We start from the raw sequence: 23,591 nt of genomic DNA on the forward strand, positions 1-23,591 counted from the left end.
GTGGTGTCTCTTGCCAGCCCCGTTCCCCTTCTGGTGGGGGAGCTGGGTTCGGTGATGAGAGTCAGGCCTGTCTCCTGTTCGTCCTGCCTAAAGCCTTGCCTTTGGTACTAGTGTAGGTGTAGCCCCACGCTCCGACCTGGGCGTTAAAGTCTCCCCCGATTAGTAGAGGGTGGGAGCCCGCAATGTCGGCGGCCCTCCTAAAAAGGGTCAGGAAGCGCTGTAGTATGTGCGCGGGGTTGCTGTATAGATCGAGGATGCACGCGCTGAATTGGCTCTTGCTTTTGAGTACGATTTCTACGAATACTCCATCGATCTGTGCTACCCTAATGTCGTGAAGAATGAGCACTAAACCTTTCCTCACTAAAGTAGTTACCGCGCAATTCTCCCCGAACGGGGGACCAATGGCTCGGTAACATATTAGGTTTACTAATTCGTGTGTCTCTTGCAACATTGTAACGTTGGGTTTCAATCTGCTTTTAAGGTGTTGTTGCGGGACTGCTTTCTTTCGCGGCGTAACTCCTGCAATGCCACTGCCATATCGTCCACGCACCTCTTTAACCGTGTTTGCCGATTTCGCTCTGGTCGTGGAGATGCGATCATAACGGCCCCGGATGCTGCTACGGTGTGTGTAGTGGCGTTGTGTAATTAATTAGATGCTACTCCAGTTGTGGGGGCCCCTGCTGTGGTAACTCGGTGCAGTTTAGCTACCATAAGACTTGGGTTGGCCGCGTTGTTTTCGAGTTGCTCAAGTCTCGACATTATGGTGGAGACCACCAGCGTGATGTTACGGAAGCCTTCTGCTTGTTCTTTGAGTAAATTTCGCATTTCTCTTAATTTCTGTCCTAGGTCGGCTGGCGGCGATCCGGTTTCGCGGCTAACAGCCGGAGCCTTTCTCTTAGGTGGCGGAGGGCTGCCGCCCTCCTCCATGCGAGTATAAGGGGTTACTGTAGCTGCACCTCCCCTACAAGTACTCGAACGGGAAGATATCTCTGTCCTTCGACTATTCTTAAGTTCCTGGATTTATCTCGGGAGGTGGGAGATAACTTCTCTTAACTGTGCATTTTCCCGTCTCATTTCTGCTATTTCCCTAGAAAATGCAGTCTCCTAAGATCCGCCGCGGTCCGACGAGCCTTTGACTGCGTCTGTCCAGCTCCCCTTGTTGGTCGCCTCTTAGACCGCCGGACTGTCTCCCCTGCAGCGGGACCACGATCGCGCATGGCTCATGGATCTGGTTCGGACCTGTCCGTTTGTGCCTCCGTGATCTGTACTTTCTGCTTCCCGAGCGGGCCCTCGAGCCCGAAGGGGGCCTGGTATCTCGGGAAGGGTGTCCATCTGGTTCCCTCGTAGCCTCCTACGCTAGGAATTCGTCTTCCTGTTGTCGTTGTCTTTCGCATCGTCGTCTCTTGACTATATATGGCGTCTTGAAGCGAGCCTTGCAGTTCTTATCGGCTCTTAAGTGCTCACCCCCGCAAAGTTGGCAACGGGGGCTACACTCGTGGTCGGGACCTGGGTTGGCCGTGCCGCAGCCTCTACAGATGTGGTACTGCGGTCTGCGGCACACGTCTATGCGGTGATTCAGTGTACCGCATTGGTGGCACATGTCCTCTTGTTTTCTGTAATAAGCGCACCTGCTGAGTGCGCCTCGGTAGCGGGCGAAGGTGGGAACTTTCAGTCCAGGAAACAGCATTATGACCGTGGTGGTATTTCTGAGTCGTTTCGCAGCGACTGCCGTAGGATTCTTTGGGATATCGACCGTGGAGGTGATGTCCTGGGGTGAATCTTGGAGAGGTATATCCCCGATGACTCCTTTGGAAGTTAGGTCCGGTGCCGATTTGTACGCATTGGTCTCAAAGACCTGGCCGTTGACCACGAGGCATTCAACTCTTTGGTATCTGCCTTTACCTGTTCCCACATGCGTTTGGATGTGACTGAACTATTAATTGAGAAGACATACTTCTGGCAAGGGTTTTCCGGCTTGTCTACAAATGTATGGTGCATGGGATTTTTCTGTTCCAAGTTAAGAAGGTTGTTGTAAGTTGGGCATCTACGAAGATTGCCCCAGGCCTTATTTTAGTCCATGGTAGAGTGTACAAGCGCGACTTGGACGAGGACGAAGAAAGAAACAGATACACAGACACAGCGCTTCACTTTCAACTATACATTTTATTTTCGCACGCATCGATAAATATATACCGTGCGAGCGGAAACAAACGTGACAGCAAAAAAGAACATTGAGTGGTACATTTCGTTGAACCGGACACGTGTGCAAGGCAAGGGAAAAAAAGGGGAAAAAAACGTCTACTACAATTGTCCCGAAGACAAGCCAAGGAATCGTATCTCCTTTTCCGAAAGTGATACCGAAGGTTTGCTTACGCACTTTTGCTGTAATTTTGCTATCTCGTGTGCCTCTACAATCTCCCTCGTCATCCTGCTATGAGCCTTATACAGAACGGAAGTGCTTTCAAACATGGGCTTGCAGGAACAATCTCGGCAGTGAATGCCCAAGTGACCCGAGATTACCTTATTGACATTGTATTGATGCTCCCTTAATCTATCGTTGATGCATCTGCCGGTTTGACCAATATACGTATTTCCGCAAGAAAGTGGGATGGCATAGACAACGTTATGAGTACAGGTTACAAATTGTTGGCGATGTTGGGTAGAACATGAGGGCCTTCTGTTATTTTCTGTGTTAACCTGTTTGCACAGCTTCTGTAGACGCTCAGGGGCAGAGAAAACTACGTCTACTCCCGATTTCGCCGCTATTCTTCTGAGATTATGAGAAAAGCAATGAATGTAAGGCACCACAGCAACTTTCTTTGCTCTAGCATTGGTACTACTTGCATTCGACGCGTTTTTGCATTTTTTGCTTAAGCCCTCCGCGACAGAAGTTAGCATGCGCATCGGGTAACCAGAATCTGCCAGGCGCTTGGCCTGCTCTTTGAGACTGGCTTCCATTTTGTGGTCACATGACTTCGTCAAAGAATTGTTGAAACACGAAGTCACTACTGCGCGTTTTACAAGTTTTGAATGAGCAGAATGAAATGGTAGGACAGGCTTATTGCCTCTCGGCTGATAACTCCAGCATGTCATTTGTGGATAAAAGTATAAACCCAAGTCTAAAAACCTTATGAAATTGCCTATGGGGACTTCATGTGTCAAAGACAAAGGGGACAACACTTTAGTGAATGAGGTTACGGTTTTTGAAACCAGCGAGTCAAAATTGTGTGATTTGTTATTTAGAATGATTAGAAAATCGTCAACGAATCTGAACACTTTCGCGACATCGGTGTCATTTTTTAGACGTTCATCAAGAACCTGGTCACGGTTAGCTAGAAACAAGTCACTTAAGCAGGGAGCAATACATGACCCAATGCATATGCCATCTTTTTGTTTGACAACATTTCCTTCCCAAGTCGCGTAAGTCGAGTTAACATAAAAACGAAGAAGTTCTAAAAATCTGTCGTTAGTTAAACCACAAGCGTTCTGAAAACGAACCGCCCCAAACTTGTCAATGCTATCAGATACACATTGCATCACGTCATTCTGTGGGAGGGAATAGTACAGATCTTTTAAGTCAATAGAAAAAGCGACCATATCTCTGTTTTGACAGTCTTTAAAGAAATCCACTACTTGTTCTGATTTAGTCACCACAAAGTCTTCTTTTCTTTTTGCTACAGTACATTCGTCTGTCCACCAGGGGCTTAGTTTCTCTCAATGTTCTCCAGTAGATTGGGTTATAGCTCTTTTAGCTACTGTGATTATGTAATTAGTAAATAATTCATTAAACTTATCGACACCTAGATGGGCTGAAAAATGTTCTTCCAGGATTGACTGTTCATGTGAAAAGCGGCCAGTCTGCCATTTGGATTTTCCAACGACGCGGACTGCAGGTGATGATGGGTAAAGTTGACGCCACTTTGATTATGGCAAGTAAGTGGTCACTGCTGTATGGATTGTCCAACAGTTCCCAGTTAAAATTAATAAAAAGAGCAGGTGAACAGAGAGATAAATAAGACAGCTAAAGATACGTGATGTAGGTGAAAAGTAAGCAGGTGCTCCTGAAGTTAAAAGACAGATGTTCTTAGATAGGAACAGATATTCTATGAGTTCTCCTCTTTGGTCAGTTTTCTTATTTCCTCAAAGACGACAATAGGCGCTAAAATCACCTACAAGCGTAAAAGGGTCCGGTAGCTGCTCAATCATATTTTCAAGTTCTTTCACACTTATACTTTCGCGGTGGGAAGTGGAAAGAACAGACTGTTACTGTTTTAAAACAAGGAATAGTCACGGCAACCGCTTCGAAACGCGTATTAAATTTAACTTCTTGGGTAGGAGTAGGAGTAGGAGACGGCAACTCCTGGAGACAGTCGGTTGGTGTATTCCCGGTGTTTTCAAAAAACGGAAAAACCTTGTTAAAAACTCTGGTTTTGGTGTCTAGATTTGTTTCTTGTAAATAAAAGGGAACTGGGGACAAGCTGTCTATGCTGTCTTTTTGGTCACCTACGTAATTTATTAGAGAAGTGTTTGTGCAATAACAGATACATGTCTTTGGGCTTTCCTGTCCTAATGCTTTGGTATTTCATTCCTCAAAACGAAAACAATCGGATCGAGAGCAAAACGACGCTCTAACACGTTATACGCAGTTTTGCGTGTTGTCGTAATGTGTGTGCTTTTGATTTCCGAAGCAAAGAATAAAGCGTAAGTCTCTAATCAATAGAAACGGCAATTTTAGGCAATAATTACGATGTACTTAATAACAGCCGGCTTACGCACAGTAACATCAAAGACTACATCTGAAGTGCGAATACTTCGCCGCCAGGCCTCGCCACTTACTGGTTTTGAGACTTTATTTGCTAATTTAAAATTGTTTTCCTATTTAGATTGCGAACAGGCCACTAGATTCTATCAATATAAATCATGGTAATTTCATTTCATCAACGTCTCGCAACACATTCTACCCAGTTTTCAGTCCCTTTAAAGGTCCGAACGCCCGTATTGGATCAACTCCCAGTATCCCCCTTTCCCCAGACACGACCAAGCCAGGCACAGCTACACCGGGAGGGTCCAACCATCAGGTGCTCGGGTGATGGTGTGCGTTGTGTGCGTTGTGTCGCAGTACACCAAAGACCTGCTGACACAGACGAGCTTGAGGAGTCCCCTAATAGTTAGTTAGTTTAGTGACTCACCGTTCTTGCTATACTGTGTGGTTGTTCACCGCCGCTACAACGTGACAAATAAGTTCGCCCAGTGACAGTGAGCAACCCCCTGACCACATTCAGGACTGGAGTGGTGTCGCGACATAGATCATTACCCCGATTTGTGCGAATTGGACTGCTCCATTCAATGAGTTATTGAGGGCTAGCTTTCGCTGACAAGCATTATCAGACTTAAAGGCAAGTTCCAGTTGGACAGTGCTGAAGCCACTGATAATGATTACGTACTTAAGGATTTCCATGACCGCCGGAAAGAGAGAATCAATGGCATTGCGAAGATTTTGGGGTGTGGTGTTGTGGTTGAGAATGCATTAAGTACGAAAGATGAGGATCAGTTAGGTGCGACAAGGGGCATGTGGCTGGATAAGTGTGTTCTCGATTACTGTGATCCATTTGGTCACCAGCGAAGCTACCAAGTGCTGGAGGCATCGTGCGTGTTGCTATATGTTGTGCAGCCTGGCAGGAAAAAGCAGTTGGTTTCCTTCAGGATAGGTGCTTCAGCTTCGGCGGTGAGAAATTAAATAAGCGCACCATTTTGCAATGGTACTCTCCCCAGTTACATTTCCAGATGTCGAGGGGACATGCGGGCTGCGATTTATTTTAAAGTGGTAGTCCATGATCGCTATTACAAGGTTCGCAGGTGGCGGCCTTTATGTGTTATCGAGTTGGGTGAATGTACAAGATAAAACATGGAGTTCGTGGCTTGAGTTGGTGTTTTGATAGTGGTGGTTGCATGTATATGCCGACGGAGCGATGAAATTTGCATTTCTGGCATGGTTTAATCCGAGCATCATCTTGGCCGCTGCGACCACGGCAGTTCGATGGGGGCGAACGAAATTAAGAACCACTCATGCACTTATGTTTGGTGCGTGTTAAAAAAATCCACCCGGTCAAAATTATTGCCGAGTCTACCACCTCGACGTGCCTCATAATTCATTCGTGCACATAAAATCCCCGACAAATATTTTATGGATGCCGAGTGTGATGACAGATGGAGTAGTCGTTTCAGTGGCGGAAATTTGAATACCGGGGCTCCGACAAATGTTTGAACTTCGTGTTGTAAAGAGCATAGCCTGAGTAGCTCTACCAATTAGCGTGCGTCTGTGGTACCTTAGCCTGGGTGCTGTGTACCACGAGCTTCTGCTGTGTCCTAATACAGGCTGTGAGATGCTGCCGGGTTGTGGCAAATAGCTAAACAGCCACACTAATTTCAGGAACTATGAAATGACTATGATGTGGCTATGATTACAAAGATGAGTTTATTAACTGGCAGAGGTGGGACGCTCCTGGCCTTTGCGTATCCTAAGAGAATTCATGCGGTCGCATTCGCAGCTTGTGCTACACGTGCTAGAGGTCGTCACTTGGTGCGTATTTGGAGCATACGTTTGCGTGCAGGAGGGAACCAGTTTGTGCCTTCGCTATCTCATCCATAAGTTATGTCTTTCTCTAGGAGAGTGGCTTCTCCCGGGGTGATGTTGGGTTCCCGGATATTAGGATGACGAGCCATCGAAGTATTCAAGGCCTAGTGCAAGCTAGGCCTTGCACTAGGTTCGGCTTTACCGCTATTTCGCCCAAAGCATTCTGTCTCTGTTTGCATTTGAAATTAGCTCACATAGCAGGCGCCAGAATAGACAAATTTCGCCCCTTATTGTTACATAAATTTGTTTCGATCGTTGAAGACAGAATTTGTTCGGTAGAGCATATTTAAAAAAAATGGCTGTGGCTTAGCTAAGGTTAAGCCCAGGATGCGAAGCATACTAGCCATTATTTTAGTTGTTGAACCACTGTTTAGCCTGGTGAACTACTGTTGCTTGGCTATATTTGGTTCGGCTAGACGAAGAAACAACTCATGCGTTACTCTGCTTCGCCTTCAAGAGTGGAACGCGACAGCGTTCCCGTCGACCCGCCAAGGGGTGTAAGACAATGGGCTACGGCGCAGCGACTACGCGCCCCGCATTGGACGCGGTGAGCGTCGAGCAACGCCGCGTCCGGCGCTGCAACGAAATGTGCGCCTGAGCAAGCGACGCACGCCTGAGCAAACAGCTCGTTTCTAAGGCAATACCGCATTCACTAGAGGCGCTTTTGTACCGCTTTGAAGCATCGTGCTCGTGGCTCAGTGGTAGCGTCTCCGTCTCACACTCTGGAGACCCTGGTTCGTTTCCCACCCAGCCCATCTTGCAAGAGTTGAGCCAAAGCCACCTAGAAACAAGCGCAGCTGCTTATATACCACCGCGACGCCATGGCGACGCCGCGAGCGACGGTGCGAGTTGGAGCCCCGTTTCTCCTCTGTCGTGACGTCACGGTGCCACGTGGTATTGAAGGCGACACCGCCGCGCCTGAGGAGCTGGGTTGAGCTCTCGTAATATGCTTCGCATAAAATTAACGGAATGGGAAGGCTGAATGCCGCTAAGGTTCTAAACCTTTCAGAAGTTCGAAATCGTAACATTCAGAGCACCGTAAGTCGTAAGACAAAGCACCGCCAAAAAGGAACAAAAAGGAGCGCACTTACCAGTTATTACGGGTGTCGCCAAGAGAAGAGGACCTGTCACAAGTCCTGAGGCACCCCAGATTAGGGGAACCCGGCAAGGACCAACATAACCGGTGATCAACAATGGCGAGAATGACGATGTCGCCGCCATGAATAGGGACATTACTGCAAATAAGCCGATGAAAGATACTAGACCTCGAGAAACGCTTACGGCAAACATTGCTGCCGAAAGAAGGGCAAACGTTATCGACGCAAGCAAGGTTCGGTTCACAAATCCGCGGTCGGATAGGTATGGCAGCGCAATGTGGCCTACAAGCAGGTCGGAGGCCGCGCAGTATGTTCCCACCAACTCGGCATGAGCCAAGGGCACACCCTTGTCCCTTGCGTAGTCTACTATTATCGTTCTAAATGTAATTGCTGAGTAATTCATCACCGTATTTTGGAACACGAGTACGTAAAACCTTGGGTCAGTAAGTAGAAGGAGCAGTCCGGAGTTGCTTGCTGACGGAAAGGCCGTTTTTTTGTCTTCATCAGGGCGGACTCTTTCAACGTTGCTTCTCAGCGATGAAATTGCATTATTCTGCAGATGGGTGTTCACAGCTTGCGGCGGGAAAACATTAGCAAAGCCTGGCACGCACTCAGGTGCTTGTGGAGTCACAGAGACAGTACTATCATGCCCATGAAGTTGCTCTACGGGATTCATGCTGCCTTTTGGGGTAGTGTTTGCTGGTGCTGATGGGGCGCCACCAGTGTCTTTCTTCTGAGCGTATATGTTTATTTCGCTATGTGGAATCGGCTTAGCCATTTCAAACAGCACAACGTTATTTTCCTGGCGTGTGGATGCTCTCTCAAAGTTTTTACAGGACTTATAATTCATAGTTGCTACGTTTGTTGTGCTCGTGTTGCCATGGAATGATTCTTTGCAATGGCGCCTGCTTTCCATTGACCTAGGTGTCACGGCACACGTAGTTTCGGTATTAGTGGGGCCAAAATGCTGTCGTCCCATAGCCGGGCACCGCCGCAGCGCTAACACTAGCACGGTTACGTGCATAAGAAGCGCTCCACAAAGTGCTAGCGTGCTGCGGACGCCGTATACTGAATTTAAACGGGATACAAGGGAGGGGAAAACAAGAACAGCCAAGGTGCGCCCGCCGTCTTTCAAACCCATTGCGAAAGACTGATGTTCCAGGAACGAGGTCGCTACAGTCACCGCCATCGTATTCTCCATGAATCCGATTCCCAAGCCTACGAAAAGAGCAAAATCGAAATAAAAATTTATTGCAGGACGCTACGAAGGTGACGCAAGTAGTTGAGATCAGCTAAACGCATTTTCAACATTTGCAGCTTGTCACGAACGTACGGCAACGTGGTGGCTATCTGTTTGACAGACAAGTAGTTGAATCCAGCCTAATTCCATGGCATCCACGAAGAACATATGCTCGAAGCCATCAAATAAAAATATTTCCTGGATTTTATGTACCGCCTCCATGACCTCAAAATGAGGCATGCCTTAATGGGCGGTTCGGGAATAATTTTTGCCCGCGCTTTGACGCTAAACCTAGCTTTTATTTTTAGAGCGTAGCTCTTAGGGGCCCGTTCCTGCGTTGAGGGTCGGTGTCGGTCGGCGTAACTGAGCGAACGAGCACAGCGGGGTTTAAAGACGCCGAGAGTGGACGGCACGAGGTGGAAAGCTGGGGAGGATAGTGCAGCGGCAGTTTGAGGAGGAAAGCGGAGGAAAAGCTTGGCGAACTGGTGAGCCGGAAAGCGGAGTGGTGCAGGAGACGCGCTCCACGGCAGCGACCAGGCATACGCCGAGCGTGTCCACCGATACCATATATGGAAACAAAAACCAAGTGCACAACCAGACGAGGACAGTGAAATGGAGATAGATGTAGCGGTCGTGTATCTCACTCCACATGCACCGTCCTCGTCTGTTTGTTCGCTTGAAATATTCGTCCTCTCGTACCAACGCGCCCAAACAGCCACGTTGTGGAAACAAAGCGCTGGTGTGGGCTTCAGACTCACTGCGCATGCGCTACTTCGCGACGCATCTAGCGGAAAAGCTTCGCCTGCCCCTTCTGCTAAAAGAAGTGCCCGAGCGTGGCACAGCGCCACCGGCGCCGACAGGACGCAACCGTACAGAAGTGAATTATTTGCCACAATACATCGCGAATTCGAAACACCTTAAGAGCTGCGCTGAAAATTCGCATTAGGGAATTATCGTAAATGTCGGTGCACTTTTAAAAGCCCATATGATATTTGTACCGCGCTCTACCGTAATATATAATTTGTGCTGCATTATCACCCTGCATGTTTATAATCTCGATTGCCGTGTGCCATTAGCTTACTATGAACCATGTCGTAACTATAAAGCTATTTTCCATGCTCTGCACAACGAATGAAAGTAGGGAAAGCTATAGGTCATGTGTGCTTACATGCGACTCTTATACGAAGCAAGATTGAGCAGCAGTTACTTCATACTCGCAACGGACACACTCAGCAAATTAACTATTTAGTGGACCAGTGCAGTGTGCACGAGATAGAAGTATTATACTGTATATCGAGGGGTGCAGCCAGTTACATGCGTTTATTCGTATTCTCCCCTCGCAGTCAGTAGCGAGCACACAATAATTTCCATATCAACGTACGACATAGCTGAAGGCGGCACCAGCTCTCTTAGGAACGATTGAACGTGTTTCTCGTGTAGCGAAGTGTGAGGATAGCACAATGATAGCAATTAAGCACCCACACATTGCGCGAAAGAAAGAAAAATCAAGTGAGTCACTAATGCGTGCGTGGCCCTGTTTCTGCGCTTAACGAGAGCTCAAATGCGAGTGATTCAAGTGCATGAGAAACACAGGACCCAACAGCCGTCACTTTCCGTGCAGTCTCGTTGATCTGGCGTAGCCTGTACAATCGCTGCACTAGTTACAAGTTTACACGCGCATCTGAACGCTGTCTGCTTACCGTCTTTTCGTATTCAAGACGCAGTTTTACACCGAAGCTGTGTACCTCTACCGTCCAAGGAAATTTTGGTGTTGTTGGCGTGGTAAGCAAAAAAAAAAACTCCCCATATGTGAGCCGATTCCGGAGATAGTGCAGTGTCGGGCCGACCTACGGCGGAGGTGCAGCAGGCGTTAAGCACTCCCCATACGTGGGCCGACTCCGAAGATAGTGCAATGCCGGGCCGAGCCACGGCGGAGATGCAGTTGTCCATTAAGAAACAATCAGTTCGGATTAAGCGGAGACCCTGTGCATGTGATCATCCTGCCTGTTTGTTTATTTTCGGGTGATATATGTATGCAGTATATTTCGTTTACTTTCGAAAATAAACGTAGTTGTAAGTCAGCGCCTTGCGTGTCTCGCCTATTCGTCTCGTCCTCGTCACATCACGCTGGTCTTCATTCTCTATGATACATTTGGAATTATTCCCTTACCCGCCGTGCTATCGCAGTGGCTATGACGTTGCGCTTCTATGCTCGAGATTGCAGATCAGATTGTAGTCGCGCATGGCCGCATTTCGGTGGAGGTGAAATTAAATTTTTAAAGAAACGCTCTTAGAGCAAGACTTAGGTGCACATTGAAGAACTCGACTATACGTTCAGCCTCGTAATGAGATCGGATTTCGGCACGTGCGACCCCAGGATTTATATTTTATTTCTGGAAAGGTGACAGCTGACTTTAAATAAACGGTTGGTAATATGAGCATCGTTTCTGAAGTGGGGTGCTAGCTGACGCCATCTAGCTCATCCTTTTCCCCGTATTTGTGCCATCGAAATTTTTATGTAAAATTCTACAGCAAGCTACAAAATTCAACATTAAAAATTCACTTCAGCGCATGCGTATCCTTATTTAACAACGACAGTGTTTCAGCCGTTTCTGACCAGTATTTTACAGTCTATTCAAATGCTATTGCTCGGACTATGGTACAGAACCGATTGAGTACCTTTTGCAGATAGTTTGCAGGTAGTCGATTTCAAACACGTACCGTGAAGAGCTCCAAAGAGTACAGTCATGACCCCCACGTTAGGCGCAAATGCCGACAGCATGAGACTTGTCCAGAGAAGAATGCTGCCAAGCAGGGAAATTTGGAAAATGCTCAGGAAGCGCTGGAGCAAAGAAACGACGAGACCTGAAAGGCAATAGGAAGGCATCAATAAATATTTGTCAGGTGATGTCATTTTGTAATTGTTACAGGTCATATCTAAGAACAGAGTTTTTTGTCCACGGTATCCCGTGTGTCACGTTCTTCGGCGCTGTATTGCCAATAACGGTCGCTTTTGTAGCACCGAATGCTGACCAGCAATATAGTGCGAGTGAAAGCACCAATTTTCTTTGTAATAAAGCATTCTTTTCGTCGACATGCGCTTGGTGCATTCAGTTTTGCCATAGATCAACCTACAAAGCACACAAAATTCTCCAGGCCAATTGAAATAAAATGTTGACCGCGTAGAAAGCACAGCTTAAGATGGTGTAAGCGTAGATAATCTTACGTACGAAAATGGCCATCTTTTATACAATAACGGAAGAAACGTCGCTATTATCACTCGCCACAAGTGGCGCATGACCCAGAACGCGCGGATTTTTAGCATGACCTCGTAGATAGGACGGCCCCCGCGGATGCGCGCAGCGCAATGAGAAATCTCGTGAGCGCAATGGTGGGACTAAGCAACAGCGGGTCCGAGTGGGTGAATGTTTCGGCTGCTCAGGTGCTGTTTAAAGACTGCTTACAAAGAGGGCTATGCAATTACCAGCCTTGTGGCTTTGCTGACATTGCTTTAGTGGTATATTGTCGCACTGTAGTGAAGGTGACGAAAAGGAGTGCGACTGCCCATGGTCATTCCGAAGAAATTCCGAAGCAATCCCGAGCTGCGCAAGCGAGTAGCGGAAAAACAACGGGAACAATGAGCGGATGAACCCGAGTGACGACGCGTGCAGCAAAAACTGGCTGAGACAAGAGAGCGAGAAAACGAGGCTTGGAAATTTTCCGCAGGCTCTCGCCTTCTTGTGTTACAAGAGTGTAACACCAGCCGAATCTTTATTTCCAGAAATAGGAAAGGGAACACGGCACAGTGCACTTATCTGACTGAGCGAGACATGAATCAAGAATCAAGAAGTCTTTATTGAGTAACACAAACAAAATGTATACACAGATATTTGGACCGATAGCCAATGAGGCTAGTAAGCGGTCCAATACAAAATAACATATAGGACAGCAATCACAAACACATTGAAGAAAAAACTAACTTTGTAGCCTTGCTTCCATTCCCAAAAAATGTTTCTTGCATGTCAGTTTGAAATTCCTAGCTTGCTTTACTTCAATTGGCAACGAGTTCCAAATTTTCGCTCCTGTAAATTCTATTCGTCTTTCTCCGTACGCATTATGGCAAATAGGAAGGTTAAAATTGCCATTGCTGGCTTGTCTAGTGTTGCGGACGGGAATACTGAATGCACCAAGAGGTAAGGGGTAGTTGGTATTTATAATATTATTAACCATAAGAGCCATTTTGTAATCGCGTAAGGTTGTGAATGACATGATTTGCATTGCGTCAAAAATGTTATTGTTAGAACTATTCGAAGAAGGTAATCCCATGGTTTTCAAGGCACGTTTTTGTAGTCTTAGCAATGGTGTTAAATACGTTTTGTATGTGATTCCCCATGATTCACTGCAATAACTGAGATGACTGTGACATAATGAAAAATACAGTGATCTAAGAATAGCAGGTGGAAAGTGCCGCCGTGCCTTAGACAAGGTAAAACAACCGTACGCAACCTTTTTACACACACTGTGCACCTGTTCCTTCCAAGACAAGTGGCAGTCGAACATGACCCCTAAATATTTAAAAGAAGACACACTATCAATAACATTGTTGTCAACACATATAGAAAAATCACTTAATTCAATACACTTTTGTTTTGAACGAAAAATAACATATTTAGTTTTTTCAGTGTTTAAAGTTAGATGATTATTACGAAACCAGGTCGAGATACGTTGGATTTCATTGTTAATAGGATTTTCTATTGATTCAAGTGAGTTGCCAGTAAAGATAAGTGCAGTGTCATCCGCATACATCAAAATTTGAGAACACTGTATTGCATTTGGGAGGTCATTAATAAAGAGCGAAAATAAAAGCGGTCCCAGAACAGACCCCTGGGGTACACCACACGTAACAGTATGGTATGCAGACTTGAACTGTTTGAGGACAACTTGCTGCTGTCGTGAAGAAAGATAACTTTTAAAGAATTCAAGGGCCCCGCTACGCACACCATATGCTTCCAGTTTCATTAAAAGAATGGAGTGTGAAACTGTGTCGAAAGCTTTTTTGATGTCTATAAATACGCTTACAGCAACATTATGGTTATGAAGAGCAGATAGGATAAGCTGTGATAGAGTAACTACAGCCGTGGACGTGGACCTGCTAGAAACAAATCCGTGTTGCTGAGGACAAATAATATGATTAACATCAAGAAAGGTTTTCAGTTGGAAAGCAATTAATTTTTCAAAAATGGTATTGACGACACTCAGTACAGATATTGGCCTGTAACTAGACGGGTTGTTAGGGTCACCAGTTTTAAATATCGGAACAACTTTTGCAACTTTTAAAGTATCGGGGTATAAGCTAGAGTGTATCGCATGATTGAATATTCTGCACAAAGGAACACAAAACAAATCAATGTTGTCCTTGATTACCTTAGCCATTATGCCGTCTGGCCCGGCCGCTTTATTCGTGGGCATGTTCGCCACAACACTTGCAACTTCATCGCTAGTAATGTTCGAGAAACTGAATTCATTATTAATACATCGAGGTATGTCGGATGTCACTGAAGCTAAGGGAGTAGGTTGCGCACTGTTCTGACCGTATGTTGTGAAGAACTGATTAAACTGGTCTGCAGTCTCTATTGACAAGTTGACAGGAACAATCTGTTTTCTTTTAGCTGTTCCCGTAACTTCTCCTACAATCTTCCATACTTGCTTTGTGTCATTTCCTTGACGATTAACCAAATTAGTATAATACAATTTCTTTGATTTTCTCATCAGCGCCACGGATTTGTTTCTGTAATACTTAAACTGTTTCAAGTAATAAGCATTTGTTCTGTTGTTTTTGAGCTTATTATAGTATGAATCCTTCTTTTTCAATACTGTGAGTATTTCCTCAGTAATCCAAGGACATATGGCATGTTTGTAGTTGCGCCGAGAAAACTTCAGTGTTGACTTAGTAATTGCATCGGAAACAGCAGATACGAAGTTAGCAAATTCTGTGTGAACGTCACTGTGACACAGATTTTCGAAATGAATAGATTCGAGCAAACGCCTGACATGCGCGTAGTCCACCCGTGAAAATACATTGGTATGGGTAGGGCAAATACAATCGATACCCGACCGTGGCAGAAACAGAAAAGTTGAACAGTGATCAGCAATGTTTTGGTTACAAACACCAGCGCAGGCATCCATATCACGGTTACATAAGATGTGATCAATAATTGTTGCAGACTGATGTGTAATTCTAGTGGGCACATTGATAACATTCTTGAGGTTGAACGATTCCAGTAAGAAAATATAATCTGGACAGTCATCCTTTGATAAGTCGATATTGAAATCACCAACTATTGCTAACTGATTATTAAAAGACATCAGAGGAACCAGAATGGACTCCATATCAGATATGAACTGACTTGTGCACGTGTTTGGTGGACGATATACCACGCCTATTACGACGTCTGTCTTAAGGCGAATAAAAAGTGCTTCTGTGGTATTAGAGCTCAGAGAAGAATCCGAGAGCTGTTGACAATCTATGCCGTTTTTTATAAAAAGAGCAACGCCACCCCCTCGTGCGGTGCTATCTCTTGGTAAAGATAGCGTTGTGTAACCCGGTATGTTCTGGCGCTAGCACTCAGAACAAATCGAAATTTAGACTGAACACATGACATCAGTCGCCTTTAGAACACATCATCTATCCCCTATAAGAAGAATGGACTATGTTATTTCGCTTACGAAACAATTTCTAAATACCCAGGGAAAATACGGGGAAGACAGGAGGTGGAAATCCAAACGATGGGCAAAACGAGAACAAGGTAAACGCGGGAGTCAACATTTCGACAAGTGGACTTTGCCTTCAAATAGACAAATCCACTTGTCGAAACGTTGGCTCCCGCTTTTACCTTGTTCTCGTTTTGGCCATCGTCATGAAGTACTAAAAGTCACACAAATGTCTTACACATGAAGAGCAGGAATAGCATACGCTACATGGTGAACAATTTTTTTTCTGAGTGGACCCTCATGATTGCAAAATAAAGTGAATCGACAATTGTAAAGTAAATGCTATAGTGATAATGCGCTCTACATGCACTTTGTTGTTAACAGTAAAAGCTTTTGACCGCACAACACGTTAAAGAACGTAACACTCGATGTGTATGGTGAACTGAGAGCATTACTCACACGTTCTTGACGGAGTAGTATACTATGGGCGTCATTATACAAAGAAAAGCAGGAAGCATCATATTTTTGCTTCTTTAGTTTGCGGCCAGGTCTATGTTATCACAGACATATTCAAGGCAACAGTTTTTGTCATCGAATATTTTTCGTTTCCCCTACATGCTTTTCTAAAGGAACGCACGAAACGTAATACCGAGAAATGAACAAGAAATATATTGCACATAACACTGCTTACATAAGGCAAAGATGCGAACTCAAATAGGGCATGTGTATTGAAAAGACAAGATTAAATACAAATTCATGCAATATGAGCACTCAACGTAACAGAAAGACAATGTGAACAATGTGAAAGACAATGTGTTATCGACTCGAATAACAAGGATACACGGCTCATTCGCTATGAGCATGGGTTGAGAGTGAGGGTCCTTGACGGTCGTTTACGTGGCAGAGTGCTTATGACATGTTTATGTTGCGGGAATGTTGAAAGAAATCCCCGCTTTTGAAGGAATCTATGTGACCTTAGTGTTATGTAACAGACATTTTTGGCATAAAGAGCCGAATTCGTATGAAGCTCGTTTGCCATAGTGAACTTGGAGGTGTGCGTAGTGCACGTTTATGCGGCAGGAATTTCCTTGTGTTCGAAGATGCTGTTTGCCTAACCCTTATGTAGGAAAATACATTCTTGGCATAAGAGCCGAACTCGTATAGGAGGAATAACTCTCTCTAGAATGTAAAAAAGATTCACTCGTGTACAAAGTTTCTTAAATGCTGCTGCTTTCGATATTATAGTGATCACTACCAAGCGACTCGTTTGAGACCCTGCAGCTTGTTCCCACGGTATTGTTGGCGATGGTGAGATCACGGGCCGTGTCCCTGCTGGCGCTGTTTCCTATTCAAGTACGCGTACCTGGTACAGCAATTAGTGTGTTTTCGTGGCGCTCTGTGGCTTCTAGGAGCTGTGTGTCCTTGGTGTCTGCTTTCGAGTAGCCCGTGTTGTGCTTTGTATTGAAATCCCCGGTTATAATTAGGCGATCGTGGTGTTCCAGCATTCCCTGTGGATGCCGGAACAATGACGCGAATTCAGCCTTTTCGTCGGGTCACATCACTTATCGCCAGAGTAGCGCGCAGCAAAGATGGTTTCACAGAGGACGAGACCTTAAGGCTGGCACAAGCCCTCGTCATCAGCCGTGTCACGTACGCACTCCCGTATCAAGTCAAGCGCAAAAGCAAAAGCGGGGCAGAGGACATGGGCACTCTGATAAAAACGGCATACAAAACGGCCTTACAGCTACCGTTAAGGACAAGCACAAAGAAATTACTAGCGCTAGGGGTATACAACACGTTTGAGGAGCTAGGAAGTGCCACGCTCATAGCGCAGAGGAAGCGCCTCAACAAGACACAACAGGCAAAGCACCTTCAACGGCTAGGGTACCCGCTGACACCCCAGTACTGCAAAGAAGAAACACAACTCCTGCCTAATCACATTAGAGAGAACATTGTAGTAGACCCTATCCCCAAGAACATGCACCTACCAACAATCAAGAGAGAAGAGCAGTGCGTTCCCACATGTTGCACAAACGCTGTTTCAGAGACCCAGATACATACTACACGGATTCTAGCCCGTATCCCTCGTCACCACGTTATGGGCCCAAATACACAATAGCCGTCGTCAATCAGGGGATCCTGGTAGCCTCTGCCTCCATCTGCACCACATGCAGCGCAGGAGCAGCAGCGATCGCTCTCGCACTTCGCGACGCCGAGAGCAAGGGAAGGTCCGCCCGCGTCCTTACGGACTTGCAAGCGGCTTGACATTTATACATGAATGGAACATTCCCTATACAAGTCAATCGAATCATGGGCCGCTCACTAGAATTGACCCACGGTATCGCCTGGTGCCCCGGGCACGAAGGCCTGCGGGGCAACGAAGAGGCGGACTGCGTAACTCGAGGTCTCACTAGCCGAGCGGCAGACCACACTGTTCTTCAGCCCTCGACAGACTGAAGAGCGACCCACGAGTTATTAACCACAAGTCGACAAATACTACAGGACGAATGCCTCGAAAGAAGACAATACGCTCCCCCACACAAAGCTTTCAGTAAACTCTCGGCAAGGACTTGCGCCACCTGCAAACGAACACATACCCACACTTGTCTCGTCTACACGCAATCTCCCCAGACAGACATACATCCCGGACAGCAACCATACAGCGACACTCGTGCACATAACATACCAATGCACCGACCGTACGGACGACGCAATTTCGCCACGAATCGTAGCACACACACTCACTACGTGGTCTTTGGAGGCGAGATTCTCCGAACTGGACCTGGGAAGCTAGCTGGCCACCCTCGACAAGGCCCGGCGAGCCGCGATCGCCAGTGGAGCCCTGTCAGAGGGAACCACCTAGGAATAAACCACGCAATGGTTTCTGCAATAATAAAGTTCCATCCTCCTCCTCCTTAAATGCTGCACGCAGCAATGTTGTGGTAAAACGCTATAGCAAAACAAACGATCTCACCAGTAATGCATGGACTGTGAAGAAACTGTTTGATAGAGTATTGTGAAACGGACGTTTCTGAGGAAACCAAAGAGTAGAGCAATTTAAAAACATAATCGTTAAACGGCACCGGGGTTAGTCTACTTCGTGTAGACCTACGGAGAACTGATTCTGATTATTGAGTAGGACTAGAACAGTCAGTACTCGTAGTTGAGCAGGAATTCTGAGTATCGCCGTACTGTGTTCCTTCAGGAATCAGGTCTTTGGACGCTAGAACAGACGGAAAACAAGCAGATTCTTCTGCAGGCGATGAACCCGGTCGCGGGGTGGAAACAGGAGGTAAAAATGGGGTGTGTAAAGTCAGAGAACCTGTACCAGTAGGAATTGGAAGAGAAGGTGGGAAACTCTCAAGATATGGGTAGTCATGAGAATTGCTCCTTACATCTAAGCTCGCAAGCGAATCCTCTCGTACCTGACAAGTTTGGCAGCATTCCAACAGTTGCCGTTTTCAAGCTAGAAAGTATTTATTCCTATTCCGCGGTTAATGTTCATTGGACCTAAGTATCTTGCACCAGATTTTCGCCAGCTGCGTACTCGTACAAAATCTTCTGAATGAAACTAAGGAAATTTTGTTGCGCGACGGCGTTTTACGAACGTTTTAACATTTTCCTGTTTTTGTAGCACTCGTCCTTGCGCTTCCTTATGCAACTGAGGAGAAGCGAATTCCGAATGAGTCGGAGGCATGTTTGCGACATCGAGTCGAGTTCTCAGTTGGAGACTACAGAGTAGCATAGCTGAAGAAACACCTGTAAATGCATGTGGAGAAACCTATAGATTGTCCGCTATTCTAACACTGCAGACCTAAGGTGTCGTTGTTCCAACACATCAATCTACACGAATTCTTTGCGGACGCGGTTGAATCTTTTTACCTGGCCGTTTGCCTTCAGGTAGTAAAGGGAAGACAAGAAATGCCTGATGCCTCTTTATTTCAGGAAGTTTTCAAATCAGCAGACACAAATTATGGTCCATTATCAGACACAATGGCATCAGGAAACCCTTCTCTACTGAAAAGAGAAATGAGAGCCGATGATAGATTCGGATGTGACCGAAGACATAAAAGTAACTTCAGGCCACTTGGAATGGTAGTGACCTATGGCAAAGGCAAAACGTGCATACTGTGGAGCACGATCTAAACGACCTCTCCTATCTAATGCTAATTTTGCTCATGGGGACGACACCATTTCACAGGTTGAAGTGAAGCAAAAAAATATTTTGCAAATTTATCTGCTGGTAGTCAAACAAAGCAGTTTCTGGGAAGTTCCTCAACCTGTCTATTCATGTGAGACCTGCCTCAAAGCCTGAGATTTGTGTTACGTGATGCCCAAATGACACTCATGCGCAAAGGACAGGAGTTTCTGGTGCAACGAAGCTGGTGGAACAATACGCTTTCCTCACATATGGTTATCCACGTACGATAATTAGAACTGTAGGGATGCATGTGCCTGGAATTTTGGCAGCAGATCTTCAACACTTCTCCAACCATTTACTATCATTTCTCTTAAAGCCTGAAATACTGAATCAGCCAGTGTTGCTATCTCAAACTCTTCCTTTGTTATCCACACTGAAACCAAGCACACGATCTCCTCCTATACAGTTAGTTCATACTAAGGAAGAACAGGATGGCACGAAAATGCATCAGCTACTAAATTTTAATCGCTCTTGCAGTATTCTATGCCAAAGTTGCAGTGAAAGAGTCGAGCGCACCACCCAGAAAATCTTAGAGGATGCTGACCAGAATCTTTGTAAGACAGCAATGCAACACGAGCACGGTGATCAGTTCGAAGCGTGAACCGACCACCGCATAATTGTACATGCCAATTTTTACAAGCAAAATTATCAGCAGGGTAATCCTTCATGTTCGCCTACGGAGTACCGTAGCTCTGGGGGGTTACATTATGATATGCAAAAACCACTGTAAAGAGTTCATTTCAGCATTTTTGCTGAATGACAGCTTCCAAACCAACATCAGAAGGATCAACTGTAACAACAATGGGTACGTTCGATTGAAACATGCGCCCTACAGGGCGCGAAACAGGTCATGCTTAACAGACTCAGTATCCTGATCCCAAACGAAAGCTTGTGCTTGCCTTAGAAGACTCCTTAGTGCTTCTACCACGTCAGCATATTGCAAGATAAATTTTGCATAATATCTCGAGACCGGACATAAAAGTAGAACCTTGTCATTTGGCTGCAGAGTGTCAAGAATTGCCTTGATTATGTTGTCCACCGGCGAAGTGCTGTCTGGCGAAATTTTATGTCCCAGGAAAGTTAGTTCTCGGACACAGAATACACACTTATGGTTCAACTGCATGCCTGCATCGCTTATTATGGAAAAGACCATTTGCAAATTTCTACCATGATGACATTGAGTATGACACCAAACAAGGACTTCGTCGAGCTAGCGTAATATACCCGGACAGCCTTTTAGGACCGATGACATGATCTGTCGAAAAGTGGATGGCGTAGATGCCAAACCGAAACATACTCGCTTAAAGCCGCAAAGACCGTCATTGGTAACGAAAGTAGTTAGCTCTCGACTTTTCATACCTTACAGTACCTTATGATAGGTAGATTATATATCGAACTTACTTTTGAAAACAGCGGCACGTCGATGCGACAGTTCATCAGCTCTCGGTAGCAGAAAAGCTTTGACCACTATGGCCGTGTTGTGTCCCCAGAAATGGACGCAAATTCGAAAGGAATTGCCAATTCTTGAAGCACGACGAGCGGAGAAATCCACTGGGATGCTGGGACCCATTCGATGATCTCAGGTGTTGTCTGTCGATGTAGTACAGCTGGAACTTGCTCACCGAGCACCAGGTGTAGAGGCCAGAGTGTTACAGCTGGGTCACTTCATTATTGAAGCCCTCAGTTTTTAGAATAGATGAGAAAATTCATCTGGACCATTTTGCGGCATAGGCGATGACGACGTCTCGATCAGCCGGAGCTCCTGGCACTTGGTGATAAGTGAGCGAAGATCCCTGTATGTTAATTCCCAGGGCTTGGATGGCATGGAGGCACAGCATGGAAGTGCCTTGATCCATGACATGGAAGGTCATCCGTGCAGCTGTATTGAGGTACTTGACCACCACACAACACATAATCATCTTGTGCGTAATATTTCTTGCTGTGATTAATTTTTGAGTCGGAGACTTGGAGCGGACCACGAAAAAGCTTAAAAATGTTCCTGGTACAAGCCGACGTTCACCAGGAAAACTGCAGCTCCCGTGTCGACAAGCAACTTGAGCGGAATAATGGCAACGAACACGTTGCCATTGCCAATGTCAGCAGCCCAGAAGGGGCTGCTGACCTTGCTTCAGGAGATGAAGAAATCAACCGAGCTCTTGCAGGAGATTGTCGATGTGCACGGTTCCGTGACCGCCAATGTTACGCGTAATGTCCCACTTTCTTGCAAGTGTGGCATGCGACATTTCTGGCCGGACAGCCTGGATTGAATTCTATCTGCCGAATTGATCCATATCTCTAACAACAGACTGTGGCGTCTTGGCTGCCCCTGCGAAATTCTTGCCAGCGCAATGGTGGCCGGCTTCTTCCGGTCGCAACTTCCTTCCATGTTGTCGGTCGCTATCTCGAAACCGTCTGGTCGAGGAAGGAGCTTGACGACGACCGCCATCTTGAGCGCCCAGGGAAGGAACGCTACGCTTAACGACGCCATATTCTCGCTGAGAAGGAACACGCTGCACCGAACACCGATCGAGACTTGCAGTTCGTTGTGAACTTCTTTGACACTTCGCCCAATTTCTTCGGTTTTCTTGACCGTCAGCGATTGTCCCTCATAAAGAGGCTTGTCGTGCGTTCTTGTCGACATGACTCCCAGCAGAATTCAGTTGCGGAGCGTCGTGCCAAGTTGCGCACGTGCACGCTAGAGTCAAGCGATGTAGCGAAATCAGTCTTAGAACGGCTCTCCTGGTTGCTGCCGCCGGTCTCTGAATTTGATGAACAAGGCTGTTGTCTTCGTAGTGCTTATCCAGTAGGTGGAATACCCTGGAACTGCACTGTGGCGTGGTCCGCCTGCGACGTTAACTCGTGCAAAAGGCGTTGGTCCTCGAAGCCCAAGTTCGACAGCAAAATGGCATTCTTTCTCTCTTGTGGTAAAGCATCGCGTCCGGCCACTAGTAGAAACGTTTGGAAGCCATGGTTCTGCAGGTGTACATGCCGAAGGAAGGAAAAGAAGCGGTGGCGGCGCGAACACCACGGCCATAACAACAAGGGAGCAATAGACGTACCGGGCAGGGTGTCGTCCATGCTTGCAGTAGTACGTCACAGAATAAAAAAAAAGATTAAAAAATTTACGAAGTTTTACATGCCAAGACCACTTACTGATTATGAGGCATGTCGTAGGGGAGGACTCCGAAAATTTCGACCGCCTGGGGTTCTTTAACGTGCGCCTAACTGCACCGGTGTTTCCGCATTTTGCCCCATCGAAATGCAGCCGGAGTGGCCAGGATTCGAACCCGCCACCTCCTGCACGGCAGCACAACACCATAGCCAATGAGCAACCATCGCCGGTGAGTGAAAAATGTTCAACTCGTCGCCAGTTGTATTTCCATAAGTAGTAGTTGCCTCGACGGGGTGAACGAACGCCCGGCTTACGGAGTAGGCCAACGGCCGAGCCGCGAAAGGCAGCAGAAAAAAGAACTTCCTTGAATGGGGACTAAACGTAGAATGAAGCCAGCGGTGCCAGGTCTTCGGGAGAAAAAGAAGCCGACAATTCCGAAAAGTGGATAAACAAATTGCCAACTCCAGGCTAAAGCTTTATTTAATAGCCAAAAATTAGCCACGGTGCAACAAACCAACAATTGCCGACTTTTGGCACGAACATAAAGAAGAAATAAAGCAAAAAAAATTAGTTTTCTGTTCCCTGATGGCAAAGAA

General features: G+C 46.2%; 1 long non-coding RNA gene across 1 annotated transcript in view; it reads right to left on the reverse strand.

Annotated features, from left to right (window-relative positions):
* Nucleotides 1–8,382: 8,382 nt before the first annotated feature.
* LOC135904323 (uncharacterized) overlaps nucleotides 8,383–23,591 on the reverse strand; it is a 36,932-nt gene continuing 21,723 nt past the window's right edge. Inside the window, exons 2-3 of the long non-coding RNA XR_010565095.1 lie at nucleotides 11,693–11,836; nucleotides 8,383–8,949 (exon numbers count right to left, since the gene is read on the reverse strand). This is a non-coding gene — a long non-coding RNA (uncharacterized lncRNA). The remainder of the gene's footprint in view (nucleotides 8,950–11,692; nucleotides 11,837–23,591) is intronic.

The sequence above is a fragment of the Dermacentor albipictus genome, chromosome 2, assembly GCF_038994185.2.
Source record: "Dermacentor albipictus isolate Rhodes 1998 colony chromosome 2, USDA_Dalb.pri_finalv2, whole genome shotgun sequence".
Taxonomy (NCBI): Eukaryota; Metazoa; Arthropoda; class Arachnida; order Ixodida; family Ixodidae; genus Dermacentor; species Dermacentor albipictus.